Here is a 19,727-nt window from a genome sequence, read left to right as displayed (position 1 = left end):
CAGTGTTCAGATAACCTTTTCAGAAATATGTCTTTATCTCTGAGTTTTACTTTCCTGTATGTTGGCATATTTATTTAGGGTGGTAAAGAGGGGCTCTATAGGTCATATCTCCACATTTATACCTGCATCACTTTCTAAAACTTTCATCAAAAGGCCTGTGGAATCTCTCATTGATCTAGTTTAAGTCATTTGTTCAACCCTGAGACAATGACTATGGCCATGGGGATACAGTGTTCTGATTGACTGCACATAACTCTCCTAGCTCATCCTCAGTTCTACAGAGGAATATCAGGATGCTGTTACCAAAAGAATGGAAAAAGATACAAGGCAGGACAAAACGTGCCTTCCCCTACAGAGCATTTTAAACCAAAGTGAAAACTTTCAGTTTGTCCAGTTGAGAAAATGTTCTTGAATTGCACTTGGAAAGGGCAATGTGTTACTCAAATTTGGGAAAGTCTAAATCTGGCCTCAACATTTCACTTCACCTCCCTCATTCATTTGAAATGTATTTATTAAGCACTTACAATGTATCAGACTCTGTGAAAAGAACTGAGGATACAAAAACAAACAAATCACACACACCTTTTGTAGCCCTCAGTCTAGTGATCATTGTTTGATATAGATGAGTTAAGAATTCCAAAAATTATCTGTAGTTTTATACTCCTGATCCAAGAACCACTTGAGGATTAGATATATAATTATATATTAAGTGTAAAAATAGTAAGTCACTAAAAGAAAATGTAGCAATGTATTTCTATAATAAATTGGAGGGAGAAAATGTGTTCAAAATCTTTGGAAGATAGTATTACGTTTTTTTGGAGGGCATATTTAATAAACTGCTTGGGTTTCAGACCAAGACCTTTAAGGAATGCTTGCACATAAAAAAATCGGTTCATTAATTGCTCTGTATAATTAAAAAAAAAAAACTTTTGGCATTCACCAGAGACAGAAAAATAGAAAGAATAGCATGCCTGTGGTTCCAGCTATTTGGAAGGCTGAGGAGGAAAGATTGCTTGAGCCCAGAAGATTGAGATTGCAGTGAGCAATGATTATTCCACTGCACTCCAGCCTGGGGGACAGAGTGAGAACTTGTCTCAAATAGAAAAAAAAAAAAGAAAAGAAAATAATAATAGGATGCATTGTACTAAATGGTGATGTTCCTTCAACAAAAAACCTTCTCTCTCTGCCCTCCCCCAGTCACCACAAAACAATTGGTGTGAATGGATTTATTGTTGAAACTGGTGAATGGATGGACGAAGCTTCCTGCACACAGACCCTGCAACTGCAGATGCCACAGCTGCAGCGACTGCTACTGCACTCACATCTGGTTTACATTTACCTAATCACAGGGTGGTGATGGGCTCTGAAAGCATGACCCCAAAGGCAGAAATCATAAAAGTAACGAGGACTAAATATGGCTGCATCATGCTAAAGAAATTCTGAATGGTTAAAATACTATAAACAAAGTTAAAATGTCAGACAAACTGATTTTTTTTTCAATATAAATGACCAAAACTTATCTATATAAAAATATTTTTATATTGGTTAAAAAAATCAATGATAAATACCCCAATAGAAAGATAGGCAGATAATATGAGCCGGTCATTTTCAAAAGAAAAAAATTAAGTGGTTATAAACATATTAAAAAGTCTATTCTTAACAAGAATGAAAGAAAGACAATCTATTGTAAAGAAATCATGAAATATCATTGTTTTTCTTTTACATTGGGAGAAAAAAAGGAGTAATTTTCAGTGTTTGCCAGGTTGTGGGGAAATAGGCACCCTTAACAGAAATAAACTTTCCTAAGAACAATTTAGTAATGTATCCTAGATCCTTAAAAATGTATCAATCTTTAATGAAAAAATTATTTCTGGGAACATAATCTTAAAGAAATATTTAGAGTTTGAAAAGGTATAAGTACCACGGTATTTACTGTGGCATATTTATAAAAGCCAAGAATTAGAAATGACCTAATGTTCAAAGGCCACAGATCAGTTGCAGAAACTGTGTGATGTGCATATAACATATCAATACCAGGCAATTACTAAATATTGTAATATGGATGGATATGTGTGGACATTGACAAGTAGTTCCAATATCTATATATTACGGAGTAAAAAGAGCCGGCTAGGAAATGATTTGCTTAATTTGAACCTAATTTGTTATACAGAAAAATACAAATACAGTCATAGAAAAAAATGCCCAAAGAGCGTCTGCCAGATCGTTTGCGGAGGTTATTTTTGGGTGATTGGATTATATGTGTGTCCTAGTTCATTTGTTGCTGCCGTAATGTAATCCCACAGATGAGGCAATTAATAAAGAACAGAAATTTTTTTCTCACAATCCTGAAGTCTGGAAAGTCCAAGTTCAAAGTACCTGTAGCTGCAATTGTCTAGCAAGGACCACTCCCTGCTCCCAGGATGGGGAACTTATTGCCACAGCTTTGGGTGGAGAGGAATGCTGTGTCCTCACATGATGGAAGGTGAAATGGCAAGAGACTGGATGCCACATGAAGGCTTTCATAGGCTCTGAATAGCATTCACATTCACAGGGAGGAGCCATCATTGTCCAATCACCTCTTGAAAGCCCACTTCTTAATACTGTCATATTGGCAACACCTGAATTGTGGAGGGGACACCTTCAAACCTCGGCAAGGTCTTTTCTGGTTTTATTCTGTTTTAATAATTTTGTTTTGTTTTAATAATTCATCTCCATGTTCTGAATCTCCTGAAAAGAAAGTTAGATTCTGTCATTATGAAACAACGCACATAAAATCAAAGTGACAGCCACAGGTGGTGTCATGGAAGGGGTAAGAATAAGGCACTCTAGGAGCACAGGGAAAAGCCTTACACCACCCACTGGGGAATTCAGAAGTGGATACTGAGCTATCTTTCTTTGTACCATTCCTCTTCCCTTAAGCACCCATTTGCGCTCCTATCACAGCCTGACATCTCTGAAAAGGAGCATCTTTCCACTACAAATCGGACTCCCCTGCACATCACCAATGAGCTGGAAGCTCCTGATTCTCAGGGTCCCATCAAAACTCACTCATCCTCTGGCACCAGCCCTGGAGTCTTGTTGTTTACCCGTGTGCCCCTGCTTCTGTGGCTTTTATGCACATTGTACTCACTGCCTAAAATGTCAGCCATTCATTCTCTGCCCAGTGATCTCCTTAAAGATTATTTAAATGTCAAATTCACTGAATTGATCTTTTCCCTGGTCTCTGGCCATACCTACATCCTACTTTGTTGTTTGGATGCCAGGGTTCCCAGTGACTACCTTTATGCCTGCTCCCCAGCCTGCCCTTCTGGCTGGGATTTGGGCAGTGTGTCTCTGCTGCCCCATAGGACAAAACCTCAAGTGAAATACCATTCACTGCTCACAAAAGTGAATGCTCACCTGAGCTGGGGAAGGTCACACAGAATCCCTCTCTGCTTTACTGCCGGGAACAAAATCCAACCCCTTCACCATGACTTAAGAAACCCCATTAGGTCTGACACTGCTTTGTGAACCAGCTCTCCTCCTCTACTCCTGTCCTCCCACTTCTGCAATGTGGCCACCACAGCAGAAACTGGGGTGGTTGCCAGGGTGATGGGGAAGTCATTGGCCCCAAGTGTGCTGACAAGATCTGAACAAGCTCTCAAGTACCCAGTGGTCAGGTGCAGCACTGGTGTCCAGGTGCTATGAAAGGTTATCACTAACTGAGTGGCTTAAAACTATAGAAATTCATTGCCTCACAGTTCAGAAGGCCAGAACATCTAAATCAAAGTTTTCTTCTGATTGGTTCCTTCTGGAGGCTCGGAGGGAGAATCTGTTCCATGCCTTGTCTTAGTTCATTTAGGCTGCTATACAGAATATTATAGCCTGGGTGGCTTATAAATAATAGAAGTTTATTTCCCACTGTCCTAGAGGCTGAGAAGTCCAAGATCAAGGCACTGACACAGTTGTGCCTTCTTGGTTCCGAGATGGCCAGCTGCTAATTATAAACTCACATAGCAGAAGAGGGAAACTCTGGTGTCCTCAGCCCCTTATAAAGGCAATAAACCCTTATCATAATGGTATGATAAAATAACAATCCCTTATCATAATATTCATGAGGGCCCCACTCCCATGACCTAATTATCTTTCAAAACCCACCTCCTAATACCATCATATTGGAGATTAGCTTTCAACATATGAATTTTGCAGGGGATGCAAACATTCAGCCCATAGCATCTCTCTCCCAGTTTCTGGCAATGACCAGTAATCCTTGGTATTCTTCCCTTCCCTGCCATTCCCTGCTCTGTCCTGCCCTGTCCTGCCCTCCTCTCTCCCCTCCCCTTGCCCTCCCTCCCCTCTCCTTCCCCTTTCTCCCCTCCTCCCCTCCCCTTCTCCCCTCCCTTTCCCTTCCATTTCCTCTCCTCCCTCCCCTCCCATATTGGCCAGGCTGGTCTCAAACCCCTGACCTCAGGTGAACCTCCCTCCTTGGCTTCCCAAAGTGCTAGGATTATAGGCATGAGCCACTATGCCCAGCCAATCTGTGGTGTTCTTAGCTTGCAGTTGCATCCCTTCAATATCCACCTGTACAATCACATGGCCTTTTTCTTGTATGACCCTCTGTGTCTTCACATGGTTTTCTTATAAAAACAACAGTCATTGGATTTAGCATCCACCCTAACACAGTATCACTGCATCCTAAGTACATCTGCAAAGGTCCTACTTACAAACGAGGTCACATTCTGAGGTTCACAGTGAGAATAGATTTTTAGGTGGCACCATTCAACATAATACAATCTCTTGCTATTTGTATAAGTTTCTCAGTGAAAGTGTTCTTTCATTTAAAAATATGCAAGTGCTACACTATTGGGTTATTGTACAAGTAAATAAAGAAAAACAGGAAACACACCCAGCACAATGCCTAGTATATTATAGACCATGGAAGTTGTGTTACTAAGTTTAGATCCAGCTATGCTAGAAGATTATGGACCTCTATGAGTATTAGTTTCTTATTTTCCTATTTCCAGTGTAACCCTCTTGAAGAAAAGGACAATGTTTCATTGCATTTTTTCCTGTTGTTGTGTTTCCAGAGCTTTCTAAAATGCATGGTTAATAATGAGTTCTTACGGAGTTCTATTGGCATGAACAAACTCTAACAAAGGTATATATACCTCACAAAAGTGAAGAGAAGATGAAATGAAAAAAAAAAAGTCTGTTTCTAAGAGCTCAATAAAATGTCTGTTCTCTTTTTTTCTCCCTCTTTTATAGTACAGACTACAAATAATGTATATATTCAAAGAGATGACACTTGTCACCAGTGAAAGGCTCAGGAAGGAGTCGGGGAGGGGGTTCTCACCTCAGCTTTAATGCATGGGTAGAGTTTAGAGAATGAGAATGAGCATACTATGCTAGCTTGCCAAACTAAAGGGCACCATTTAATCTACAAATAAAGTTTTTACAGCCAGCTATGTGTCAGCCACTGTGCTTGTGGTTAGGATATTGAGGTGAGCCACTCTGTCCTCTTTTGATCTGCACTTCAATAAAGAAAATAGAACTAATCAAGTTAATTTAATATTATAGGACCCTGTAGAGACATTTTCCCAGTGTAAGAAATGTCTGTGAAATATTTCAGACATACAAAAGCATAGAAAAAAAAACCATAATGAACATCATATACCAGTTTAAAAAATGAAACATTGCTGATACAATAGGAGACCCCAATTGGTACCTCTCTTTCTAACAGTTGAGAATCTTGTTCATGAAGTAAAGAATAGAGGAGAAATGACTGTCCCAAGGTGCCACATGGCAAAAAAAAGTCAGCTTAGGGTTTCCTAGCCTTCCATAATGCATAAAGGCATGTTGTCTGGTGGTATTTATTTGTTGCCTTCATTTTTAGCAAGGTCATGTATCTTTTCAGTTTCTAGAGTCTATGTGGCTCAGTAAGAAAATTCAAAATTTCCATCCCTTCTTTCACACCACTATTCTTCCTACAGATAATAACTTACCAATCATTTAGCTAATTATTATCATAATACCTCAAGACCTCTAAATAATATGCTGAAAATACTTCATTTTTCATTTTTAGGCAGCATGTATGGAATTCCTCTAATGAAAACTGAGGTCTCTGTGCTACCTCTTCCTTAGCTCACCCATGCACCCTCCCTGAGATCTCCATCCCTTCAATGGGAAAAGAGAGCCCTGAAAGGGATCAGCAAAGATGGGAACTTAATATTTAATGGACCTGGTATTGTGGATGATGCAGTAAGGATAAGCCATTCAATAAATTTCACAGTGACAATTAGTTATCTGTAAGTGAAAATAAAAGAATTGGATCCCTACCTCACACTACACACAAGAATACATTCCAGAAAAGTTAGCTCATTATTGTAAGAAATCAAAGTTTAAACTGTTAGAAGAAAACATAGGAAAATTTGCTCAAAATTAAGGATGGTAAAAATATACTCGACTTTCAGAGAGAGAAGTCATCTCATCTGAAGTATTATACATAACACAAAGTTGACCACGTCCAGGACTCTTTTCTTTGCTCTCTTGCCCTTATTCTCACAGCTCAGGTTGTATGATGTTGTGGGGCTGGTGGCAGTGAGACTAATTTTGCAAACTGTTAGAAAATTTGAGAGCTGGCTGATTAGAATGTGGGCTAGGAAGCCTCCTTGGTCCTCAGCTTTGGGCTTTCAACACCAATTTCCAGTTCCAGAAACAGTTCCACTTCACATCCTATTACATTGCTATTAAATAGGAATATGACTCTCTTGGAAATGTGTCCAAGGAGTATGAAAAGGATCACTGTTCTATTCTCACACTTCAGGTCTTTAGAATAACTTGTTTCATTTGTTTGCTTCTACAAGGTTTTTATGTCTTTTGGGGGGCAAAGGCGGGTTAGATTATAGATTTTTGTATGACTGATTTAAATTTTTGAACCAATATAGATATAAATGCATGGTTTAATTTTCATTTTAACTGATTTTTAGCTTATTTTGCATTGGTCACTGCATATAGTTTCTATGACATCAATTATTTGACATTGTTTGAGACTTGCTGGATTGCTTAGCATGCAGTCAGTTTCATAAATATGCTATGTGTTCTTGAACAAAAGTATATTCATTTAATGTTGGCACAGAGTTCACTATATATCTATTAAATCTGTTTAATTGCATTACTCAAACATTCTAGTTTCATATGGTATTTTATGGTTTGATTTGTCAGCTACTGAGACAGGTAAGTTTTAATCTCATTTAGTAGATTTGTCATTTCTCCTCACAGTTGTTTTTCCCTTTTTTTTTTTTTTTTGCTGTAGTATTATGAGCATACAGGTTTAGAATTACTATATCTTTCAAGTGATTACAGCCTTTTATTATTAGATAATAACTCTTTTTATCTTTGAAAGATTTTTCCCCTCCTTAGTCTATTTTTTCTGATATTAATACAGCTGCAATAGTTTGTTTTTGAATTGAAGTTACCTAGTATGTTTTTCCAACCATTAACTCTCAAACTTTGTGCATTCTCTTCTTTAACTATGTCTTCTGTAAGATTCCCTTTTAATTTTTACCCATTCTATCTATTTCTGGAAGATTTGTTTCTTTTTATATCCTGCTATTATGATCTGTCAGAAGTTATTTCTCTCCTACTATTTACATCTTTCTAGCAAGGCACAAGAAGACAAACATTGCATGTTCTCACTTACTTATGGGATCTAAAAATCACAACAATTCAACTCATGGGCATAGAGAGTAGAAGGAGGGCCAGAGCCTGGGAAGGATAGTGGGGGCTGAGAGTTAGATGGGGATGGTAATAGGTACCAAAAAAAAAAAAAAAAAAAAAGAAAAAGAAAAAAGAAAAGGCCTACTATTTTATAGCACAATAGTCAATAGTAGTTATATATTATAAAATAAATAATGTAATTGGATTGTAACTCACAGTGTAAATGCTTAAGGAGATGGATACCCCATTCTCCGTGATATGCTTATTTCACATTGCATGGTTGTACCAAAATATCTTACGTACCCCACAAATACATATACCTACTATGTACTTACAAACATTTAACAATAAAAAAGAAAGTAAAAAGAATTTTCTATATCCTGTTTTTTTCTAATAATTTTCCTTTTTCTGTTTTAAATTGATTGAGTTTTAGATTCCATTTGCTTTTACATCCTACTGATTTTAAAGTTATATGTTCTTTTTAAATTCTTTTATTGGTTTCTCTCAAAGGTTGTACATATTCATGGAATAAAATAATAAGGGCATGCTGACTAAGGGCATGCTGACGTCTTTGAAAAACTTGAAAAAATGATAAAACAGGAAGGATGAACAAGGGGATCTAAGTGAAAATTAGAGTGAGTAATTGTTCCAAGTAAGGAAAACAGGCTACCATTCTAGAGGCCTGAAGGATAAGAGTGGCACAATAGTTTTTCTCATTCCCCTCAACACCATTTCCAAGGTATTCATCCCATTTAAGAACAATGCCACAGAATGTTGAGTGAGATTTTTCCTGAATCCTGCAATTGGAGGACAAAGGAGCCCCAGTGGCTCATATTGTAAACAAAACCTCCAACAGAGACCAGGATGGAGCATTGTGACCAAGGTTTCCAAAGAGATGGGCCAGTTAATCTCACTACCAGCCACCACACCCAGCACTCCCCAAGCTGTGAAAATGAGAAGAAGGGAACACTGAAGGGGAGAGACTTGTAGGAACTGACAGTGTTGTTTAGGATGAGAGATCTCCCCTCCCTGGAAGCCAGGCGTGGGTGCTCTAAGGGCATCAATTTCAGAGGCTGGGGGTCTCTCAATTGCCAACTGGCTGTGGCCACACTACAGAACCTTTAGGCTTTCTTTGATGTGGCTATGGGAGAGAGCGAAGCGTGGTGTGACAGGCAGAATTCTGAGATGGCTCCCAAGACTCCAGGGCCTTCGTGTACACGCCTTCTCCCAGTTTACCAATTAAACGCTAATCTAGGTATTCATGGGAAGAATTTTTCTTTAGCTATGAGTAAGTCCCCAGATCAGTTTGCCTTAAGACAGGGAGGTACCTCAAGCCTCACCTAATCACCTGAGTCATTTACACCTGCATCTAAAGGTCAGATGGAGGGGGCTACATGGCAAGGCACACAGGTAGCCTCAAGAAACCAGGAGCGAACCAAGTTGACAACATGAAAATGAGGACCTCTGCCTCACAACTGCGAGGAACTGAATTCTGCCAAGAACCTGAATTGACTTTAACATGAATTTTCCCCAGAACCTCCAAATGAGAGTTCATACTAATCAGCTCCTTAAATTCAGTCTCGTGATAGCCTGAGGAGTGAACCCAGTGAATGCTTCCTGGACAGGAGACCTACAGAATTATGAGGTAATAAGTAGGTATTGTTTTAAGCTGTTATGTTTGGCAATTTTTTACACTTTTATTTTAAGTTCAGGGATACATGTGCAGGTTTGTTACAAAGGTAAATGTGTGTCATGGGGGTTTGTCGTATAGATGATTCCATCACCCAGGTGTTAAGCCTAGTACCCATTAGTAATGTTTCCCGATCTTCTCCCTCCTCTCACCCTCCACCTTCCAAAAGGTCCCAGTGTGTGTTGTTCTCCTCTATGTGTCAATGTGTTCTCATCAGTTAGCTCCCACTTATAAGTGAGAACATGAGGTGTTTGGTTTTCCGTTCCTGTGACAGTTTGCTAAGGATGATGGCCTCTAGTTCCATCCATGTTCCTGCTAAGAACAGGATCTCATTCTTTGTGTAGCTGCATAGTATTCCATTGTGTATACATATGTTGTGGCAATTTTTTACATACCATAGAAAATTAATAAATGCCATAAAGAAGATGTTTAAGATCTAGGCATGTGCACTTGTAGTTCATGGTGTCTGCTTCCCAGCTGACTTTTTCTTAGTTCAGGAGGTTTACAGATTCTGGACAATGGTATAGTGTGCTGAGGTATAAATGGGGGGCATCTCTGACCTTATCCCCAGCTCTCTCCCATTCTCAGAGAAGGGAGAAAAATATGTTGATGATTCCTGAGCTCTATAGAACATTAAAAATCGGAAGAGGAGATCACTGAGGAGAAGCCCCTAATAGGAACCAAGTGAGGAGGGACCATGTCTGGTCTGCCATGGAGGCTGAAAGGAGCCACCATTGTCTTTCTAAGTGGCTACTCAGTGAATAAAGATGTGGATTGCCAGACTAAATTCACACCCACTATTGTCACAGTGCTACAAATGATGGGGGCAGACAAAATCAAATTGAACCAGAAATGACAAGGTTTTCCTCCCTACTTTTTCAAGGCATCAAGCTCATCCACCATTTTGTGGCAGACTGTAGTTTCTAAAACTTGCTGCACCAATACCTCCTATCCTACAACCATTTCACTGTGATCATGCCACTATCTCATTCAGTAGTAAAATCTATTTCCCCTCCCTTTGAACCTAGCCCAGCCTTTCTTGACCAAGAGAGTATGGTGGAAGTGATGTTCTAGAACTTCCATTACTAGGTTATAAGAAGTCTTGAAATGTCTTCCTAAACATCTTGGGATGCTCTCTTTGAGGGCATTTTCTTTGCAAATGTATTCACCATACAGTGAGAAGCTTTATTCACACTACATGGAGAGACCACATATTGTCTGTCAGGTCAACAGCCTCAACTGAGCTCCCAGATGACAGCCCACATCAAGTGCCATCCACATGAGTAATCCTTCTTGGACATCCAGCCTAGTCATGTCTTCAAATGGCTGCATCTCCAGACACCCCATGGAAGCGATGCCCGGCTGAGGCCAGTCAAGCTGCAGAACCATAAAAGACAATAGTAAATTGTTGTTTTAAGCCACTAAGGTTTGGAGTAGTTTGTTACACAGGAAAGATATAAGTGTAACGCCCTCTTTTCTCTCTTCTCTGTCCCTTCTACCCTTCAAAGGAAATGAAACTCAGAAATAAAGGGAATTATCCAAGGTCACATAACTAAGTAGCAGAGCTAAGATCGGAACCCATTGAACACACGTTATGTTTCTAAGGAGGGTCTTCTGAGGTCAGAGTTATGCCACCAAATATCATGAACTGGATGCTTTGGAAATATTGTAAATAAATGGAAATCTGGAACGAGGAGCAGGAGTAGGCAAGCCTCCTTGGGGCTGCCAATTTTCATTCTATCTTCATGCCAGAGCTGCCCTTGAACATTAGAAGTCCCTGGTCACTAAGTCCTGGCCAGCCTTTTAGGCCCTAGTCAACAAACTTAGAGCCAAGGACATCTTCATCACCCTGGTAACAATTCAGTCTCTGCCATGGGGGCCACATTCCAGAGGCCAGGGAACAGTCGTGGAGGTGGGGAGCTGGCACAGAAAGCAACCTTTCTCAGAAACCAGCCCAGAAGAGATTCACAAAAGCCACGTTTTCTTTGGTCTAATATTTACAGTTCAAGAATTTCCCCATCTGCTAACAACAGAGTTGAGCCCGTGGTCATGGACACAGCCCAGGCTGAATGCTGCTTCTTGCTCTTTATAACTTTTCCAAGAAACCTGCTGTGTTCTGGTTTATCTTTTGAGTCTCTTTCTCTCTTTTCCTCCTCCCTTTCTCCTTCTCCCATTCTCTTCCCACACTTACACAAAAATCTTGAAATAAGACATTAGCAGATGAATATTTGTAGAAAACTGACTGTGTTCAAAATATCATGTTAGAGATACAACGCTATTTTATTTGATTCCCATGGCAATCCCATTAAAAGAGGTATATTACACTCATTGAATAGTTAAGATCAGAGATGTTAAGCAGCATGCCCGCAGTTACACAGTTATGTGATAACCTAACAATACTAAAAGTGACTAAGAAGTTTTCTGCTTTTTATCTGACAATGCTATCCAATGTTAGTCATCAAATATTTCTTTCTGAAAAAAATGTTTGCTGGTCAAAATTGGAAACAATTCTGCAGTTACTGTTGGGTTTAAATATATATGAACAATTTATCATCACGTTTTAATTATTTATGCTTTAATAAATGATAAATTATATATAAAATTTAACTCAGAAGATTCCCAGCTATACAGTTAGTCTTCGAATCCCAGGAACTCAGCTACATGTCCTTGGTTAAACAGTAAATTTGTAATGGTTTGAAATTGTTCAAGCTTGCCTCAGGGGCAGTCCATGTCTACAGATTACTAAGTTTTAGCTATTAATAATTAGTGAGCACCCCACTGGGTGCCAGGCACTGTGCTGGACTGCGGATCAGATATGTGAGCTACCATCTCTCACGGAGTCCAGACATCTTTCCAAAATATCTGTCTTTTGGAAAGCGTAGTGATTAATTTTATGCGTCAACCTGACAAGGTTAATGACTATCTAGAGAACTGGAAAAACATTATGCCTAAGAAGCTGTTTCCAGAAGAGATTAGCATTTGAATCAGTCAACTGAGTAAAGGAGATCTGCCCAGATAGGGCAAAAAGACAGTGGAGGGGTTAATTCTCTCTCTCTTCTTGATCTGGCACGTCCATCTTCTCCTGCCCTCAGATTTCAGAGTTCCTGGGTCTCAGGCCTTCAGACTCCACGACAAATTGGCAGCTCCAGCAGTCCCTACCAGATTCTCAGGCCGTCAGTTTTGGACTGAACTACATCACTGGCTTTCCTGGTTTTCCACTTTGCAGACAGCATATTGTGGACCTTCTGAGCCTCTGCAATCTTGTATGCCAATTCTCATAATAAATGTCCTCTCGTCTATCTGCCTATCTATCTGCCTGTCTGTCTATCTATCTATCTATCTATCTATCTATCTATCTATCTATCTATCATCTATCTACCTATCCATCTATCCTATTGCCTCTTTTTCTCTGGAGAACCCTGAGTAGTGCAGAAGGAGATAGATCATGAAGAAGGAAACAATGTGAAAAACTCTGAAGCAATTTCAGTGTTTCAGTTTCAGCTTTCTGCCATAAAAAATTATCTGAAGGAGAAAATAACAGGGTTCTTTGGGAGAGTTAATGGAATGAGGGGTATCTGGGGTATTCATTAACCTTGTCAAGTTGACACATAAAATTAACCAGCACACTTTCCAAAAGACAGACACTCGGTGAGAGATGGGAGCTCATGTATCTCATTCTCCCATGTTTGATAAGACGATCAGGGACCTTTTTCTGTGAAGGTGGCACCTTAGCAGAGAAATAAAGAATACATGGAGTCAGGCATAGTGGTGGATGCTTTTGGTCCCAGCTACTCCAGAGGCCTAGGCTGAGGTGGGAAGATGACTTGAACTCAGGAGATTGAGGCTGCTGTGAGCTATGATTGCACTACTGCACTTCAGCCTGGGAGACAGAGTGAGACCTTGTCTCTGTTTCAGAGAAAGAGAAAAAGGAAGAAAGGAAAGAAGGAAAGGAAAGGAAAGGAAGAAAGAAAGAGAGAAGAAAGAAGAAAGAAAGGAAGAAAGGAAGAGAGAGAGAAAGGAAGAAAGAGAGAGAGAAAGTAAGGAAGAAAGAGAGAAAGTAAGGAAGAAAGAGAGAAAGTAAGGAAGGAAATGGGAGTTGACCAGATCTTCCCCTGAAGAGGCAGGAGAAGAGGGTCCTGACCACCAAAAGACATGTGAAAGAAAATTCTAGCATACCTGAGGGCTTGAGGTAAACCCTTCACAGAGCCTAGTGAGAGCTGGGGAAATGGCAGGAGGAAACTGGAGAAGAAAGCAGGAATCAATCATATCCAGAGAAGTTAGGAGTGTGGGATAGGCTTAGATTTTATTTTACTTGCCACCAACAGTTTTCAGAGGGTAAGAAACATGTTCTGATTTTTATTTGCAAAAGATCTCTCTTGTTGTCATGTGGTGAAGACAGTGGTAGAAGTCAAGAAAGATAATGGCAATGTCCCTGGAAGTAGATGAGGTGAAATAGATGTATTTGGTGACATGATCTTATTGGAAGGACTTGTTGAGGTTAAGGCAAAGAGAGAAATCAAGGACAACTCCTAGCTACCTGTTTTGTTTTGGGTAGGGGTGAAGCCATTTGTTGAAATGGAAAATTGGAGAGAAACATTTGTGTGTGTGTGGGGGGGGCATAGCATGTTTGTGTGTGTGCGTTGCGTGTGTGTGTGCAACATAACACATTTTTATTTAACAAAACTTGGCAACTAAGAAAGAAAAGTCATCTCACTACTTAGAACCAAGCACTAATAGTTTAGCACATATTCTTCCAGTCTTTTTTCTTTACATTTGTATTTTATTTAAATACACAATATACAGTTACATGCAACATAACTTAATGCGTTATAGTAATTAGGAGTTAGATAAACCAGATGTTCTTACCTTATCAGTTAACTTGCTGTATAACTTTTGCAATGTACTTATCCTTTCCAACCTTTCTTTCTTCATCTGTAGAATGAATATAACACTAATTGTCAATTCAATCCTTTTTTTTTTTTTTTTTGAAAATGGACTATAGCATGCTGATAATGCACTTAGCACAATCTCTGGCAAATGATAAGCACAGGAATTGTTAATTATCATTATCTTTAGTATTTATATGATTACTTCCCTAGGAATAAAAAAATCATTAAAATGGAATTGCTACCCTAAGATACTATATAAATAACAACAATGACAAAACAGAATACACTCCCAAACTCCACAATAACACTCTGAATTTTTTTTCTGACTCAAAAGAATTTAGGGGAAAAAGGTAACAAAAAATTGACATGGTAAAATGGATCTTAACTGAAACCCTGTTCACATATATTTAGGAATATTAAATTAGCAGAGATTAAACAACATTTTTTTTCTCAATTATTTTAATGATGATCCAATATTGCATTAGAGTTTTTTGGATGGAATTCTTGTCTTGCCACAAATCAATGTCACACTACTATTCCAAGAAGAAACATCCTTCCTGAGCAGGTGAACTGATGCGTGTCTCAAATTGGGTTGGATGCTTTCTAGGGCTATAATACGTGTGTGATGACAAGGTAGGCGTGAGACACTTCAGAGACAAATTTCACCGGGAGCTGCTCTTACTGGTTTGCTTTTATCATCCGCAAATCTGCCCTTTCACAGTGGTTTTTCTCATCTACTTTCCCATGTCTCAAAGTTGCTTCTGTTCATACCAAGTTTTTTGTTTTGTTTTGTTTTGTTTTAGAGTTTCGCTTTTGTTGCCCAGGCTGGAGTACAGTGATATCATCTCAGCCCACCACAACCTCCACCTCCTGGATTCAAGCAATTATCTTGCCTCAGCCTCCCAAGTAGCTGGGATTACAGACATGTACCACCACGCCTGGCTATTTTTTTTTTTTTTTTTTGTATTTTTGGTAGAGACGGGGTTTCTCCATGATGATCAGGCTGGTCTTGAACTCCTAACCTCAGATGATCTGCCCATCTCAGCCTCCCAAAGTGCTGAGATTACAGGTTTGAGCCACAACACCTGGCCCATTCCAAGGTTTCTTAAAGTACCAAAGAATCCCAGCCCATAGAAAGAGCTGTTGGTTATGCTGGGGACTGGGCATAAATCCAGCAATACCTCCAGCCCAGCACAGGAACCCCACCATGAACCTGAGTGAGGCTTTAAGGCTAGTGATGAAGCCTGTCCCATTGACCCAAAGTGGCTTGAAAAGCCCCAGCAACACCAGACTATGGAAAAGTGAATGCAAGCCAAGGAAACATAAAGGCACAAGGAACAATTTAGAAACCTAGTTAGAACTGATTAATTTCCTTGTCAAGTTAAATTCATTAGCCTGGAAGCCAATTGAGTTGGAATATTTGTGTGCTAATAAAAATAATGCCTAACAAGGACTCCCTTTGCGGACATTGGAAATGGTTTGGCTGCAGAAATGGCATCATGGAAGATGCTGGACGTAAAACAAGAAAGTGCTTCTAATCTAGTAACATTGTCACCATAAAGTCTTACTCACAGAAACTGAGATACACTGTTATGACTACAAAGTGAAATAAAGTATGTGAAATATATTGTAGCCCTTAAAATGCTCTAAAATATATAGCAATATTACCTAGATCAAGACCGCAAAGATGATGGATGGAAGCCCAGAGAGGTTATATAACCAGACCAAGCTAGCTAACTTACTGGTTAACTAAGTAAGGTTATCTGACTGGTTAGATAACCAGTAAGTTAGTGGCTCACTCTAGGGCTACAAGCTGAATCCTTCAACTTCCAATTGGTTGTTCCCTTTTTACAGCATGATACCTCTATGACCAACATGCTAATACCTTGGCAATGTACTTATTATCTTTTCCGTTTATTTATCATCAGGCATCTTGCACATTTATCTCACTAAATCCTTATAAGAACTCAGCACAGTCACATGGTGGGAGGAGAGGCCGAGAAACTCACTTGTGTCACAGACGTGAGAAAAGAGGGAATTGGAATATATCTGGTTCTAAAGTCCACATTCTCAACTACTGCAGTACATTGCCTCCCTCACAAGGGTTACCTCAATCTAAAACGCGCTCTCAACTGTGTCAGCAATTTTGTAGAAAAGAACTGACCCTTGGGGAACATTTGCTGTGTTGCAGAAACCAGACTACTTCACAAGCCTTAACTCACATTATTCTGGTAATCTTTTAAGTAGTTGTTCTTATTTCTAGTTTATAAAAAAAGATAAGTCAGCTAATCGGAAGCAAAGGAACTTGCCACAGCTCAAAGTCCTGGTGGGAGTGAAGTTTTTCCGGGCTCCAAATGAATTCCCTTTGTACCTGTGGCCTCCCACACAATTGCCATAAAATCATTGTAGTTAATAACCTTTGTTATGAATGAAAACTGACTGTAGCTACAGCCATCAGTCACAGACTCACTTCATCCTTACTATTCTCCCTAGCAAATTTGAACCACAAAAGAGTCCATAGTCGAACCATATTGCAAACAATCTTTGAACTAGATAAGCAGAACCAAAGAAGAGGAGAGGTGAAATGCAGAAATAGACAATTCTACAGCAGTAATAAGAAAATAAATAACACCTTACATCAAGCATTTCCCAAGTAGAATTCACTAAATTCTAGAGTGCTGAGAAATATTAATAGTTCTTCAACGAAAAATAGATTTGGAAGTTTAAAAAAATATCTAAAATAATGATTAAAAAATCAAATTGCTGTATATGTGTGAGCTTATGTATGCATACAGTTGACCCATAGTGCAAACCTGAGTTTGCACTATGTGGGTCCACTTGTATGGGGATTTTCTTCTGCTTCTGCTACCTGAGATAGTAAAACAACCCTTCCTCTTCCTCCTCAGCTAACTCAACAAGAACACTATGAGGATGATCTTTATGATGATCCACTTCTGCTTCATGAATAGCAAATATATTTTATCTTCTTTATGATTTTCTTAAGTATACTTTCTTTTCCCAAGCTTATTTTCTTCTAAGCATACAGTGTATAATACTTATGCAAAATATGTGTTGTTTATGTTACTGGTAGGGTTTCCAGTCAACAGTAGGTTATTAGTAGTCAAGTTTTGGGGGAATCAAGTTAAATGTGAATTTTCAATTACATGGTGGGGGTCAACACCCCTCCCCTCAGCATTGTTCAGCATTGTTTAGCATTGTTCAAGGGCCAACTGCGTGTGTGTGTATTTCTGTAGGACTCCAGAGGTTTTTTTTTTTTTTTTTTTTTTGCTTATTAGAGTAAAATTTAAATGTTCATGAAGGGATGTACTACTTCTTGAAATTCCTTAACAGTGGAATGCCTTCCTAACTTTTTTTTTCTCAGAATATTGGTTAGTATGTAGAACAGAGTTAGGCACACTTTTCTGTAAGGGTCAGATGCTAAATATTTTAGGCTATGTGGTCCATCCATAGGTTTCTGTTGCAATGACCAAATTCTGCTATATTGCATGAAAACAGCCAACAATGATACATAAATAAATGGGCATGGCTGTGTTCCAATAAAGTTTTGTTTACAAAATTGGTGGTGCATGGAAGTGGTGGGTAAGACGGGCAGGGGTGGATCTGGCCTATGGACCTCTGTTTTCTAACCCCTGATTTGATAGAACATTTGTTCCCCAAAGCACAGCTTACATGGTTGTCTTACATGATATTCACAGATGTTTACAAAGTGCTAAAGGCCAGCTACCTGGCCTTCTCTAATTCAAGTATCAGAATCTTGAGTCCAATAGTTAGGTAAGGTCCATGCAATAAAACTATCTGGAGGGATTCTGTAACTGAATAAGGGTGATAACATTAGCTTTTTCAGATGATTCTAGAATTCTAGAATAAGAACTTGAGTCAGAACACGGGAGGATCCAAGATGAACAAATAGGAACAGCTCTCAATTGCAGTTCTGAGGGAAAATGCAGAGGGTGAGGGCTGTTTCTGCTGGTGCAGCAGGTCTCCGCACAAAAACTCACACAAATCCGGGTGCCATTTAACTGGCAACTGGAACACCTGGGAGACAGAGTCACCCATTCAATTGAACAAAAGTGGGCTAAAACACGGAGTCAGGTGATCTGGCTCAGCTGATCCCATCCCCACAAAGACCAGCAATCTGAAACACTGGATTGAGTTTCACAGAAAGTACAGCTGGGCCTGGAGTAGTCCAGTTCTGTAGGGGGAAGGGCATCTGCCATTACCGAGTTAGTCCACCACTACCGAGGCAATCCGCCATTACCGAGACAGTCCAAAATTACAGAGACAGTCCCCCATTACTGAGGCAGAATGCCATTACCAAGGCAGTACTAACTATAGCCCTATAAACAAAACTGCAAGAAAGTTCACACAGTAGCTGGGCAGAGTCCATGGCAGCTCATCAATGTCTCTGCTGGTAGACTGTGACTAGGCTACCTCCTTGCTGGGCAGGGCATCTCTGAAAAAAGGCAGTAGAATGACAGGAACTTATAAATAAAGCCCCACCTTCCCGTGACAGAGCACCTGGGGAAAAAAAGGCCATAATGAGTTCTGCTGCAGCGGACTTAAACTTACCTGCCCAGCAGCTCTGAATGAAACAATGGAGCTCACAGCTCAGCATGTGAGCTCCTATAAGGGACAGACTGTCTCCTCATTCAGCTCCTCAGCCCCCACATAACCAAAGAGACACCCCATAAAGGAGAGCTCAGGCTGACATCTAGTGGGTATCCTTCTGGGACAAAGATAACAGAAGAAGAAACTGGCAGCAACCCTTACTGTTCTGCAGCCACTGCAGGTGATCCCGAGGCAAGCAGGTTCTGGAGTGGACCTCAGCAGTACTACAGCAGAGGGGCCAAACTGTTAGAAGGAAAACTAAGAAATAGAAAGAAAGAACTTCATCAGCAACAAAAAGGATGTCCACTCAGAGACCCTATCTGAAAGTAACCAACCACAAAGACCACAGGTAGATAAATCCACACAGATGGGAAGAAACCAATGCAAAAAGAATGAAGGCCGGGCGCGGTGGCTCAAGCCTGTAATCCCAGCACTTTGGGAGGCCAAGGCGGGTGGATCACGAGGTCAAGAGATCGAGACCATCCTGGTCAACATGGTGAAACCCCGTCTCTACTAAAAATACAAAAAATTAGCTGGGCATGGTGGCGTGTGCCTGTAGTCCCAGCTACTCAGAAGGCTGAGGTAGGAGAATTGCCTGAACCCAGGAGGCGGAGGTTGCAGTGAGCCGAGATCGCGCCATTGCACTCCAGCCTGGGTAACAAGAGCGAAACTCTGTCTCAAAAAAAAAAAAAAAAAAAAAAAAGAATGAAAATACCCCAAACCAGAATGTCTCTCCTCCTCCAAGGGATCACTACTCCTCACTAGCAAGGGAGCAAGGCTGGATGGAGAAAGAGTCTGATGAATTGACAGAAACAGGCTTCAGA

Source organism: Saimiri boliviensis, chromosome 3 (assembly GCF_048565385.1).
Source record: "Saimiri boliviensis isolate mSaiBol1 chromosome 3, mSaiBol1.pri, whole genome shotgun sequence".
Lineage (NCBI taxonomy): Eukaryota > Metazoa > Chordata > Mammalia > Primates > Cebidae > Saimiri > Saimiri boliviensis.
The sequence above is the reverse complement of the archived record's forward strand: the minus strand, read 5'-3'. Positions refer to the sequence as shown.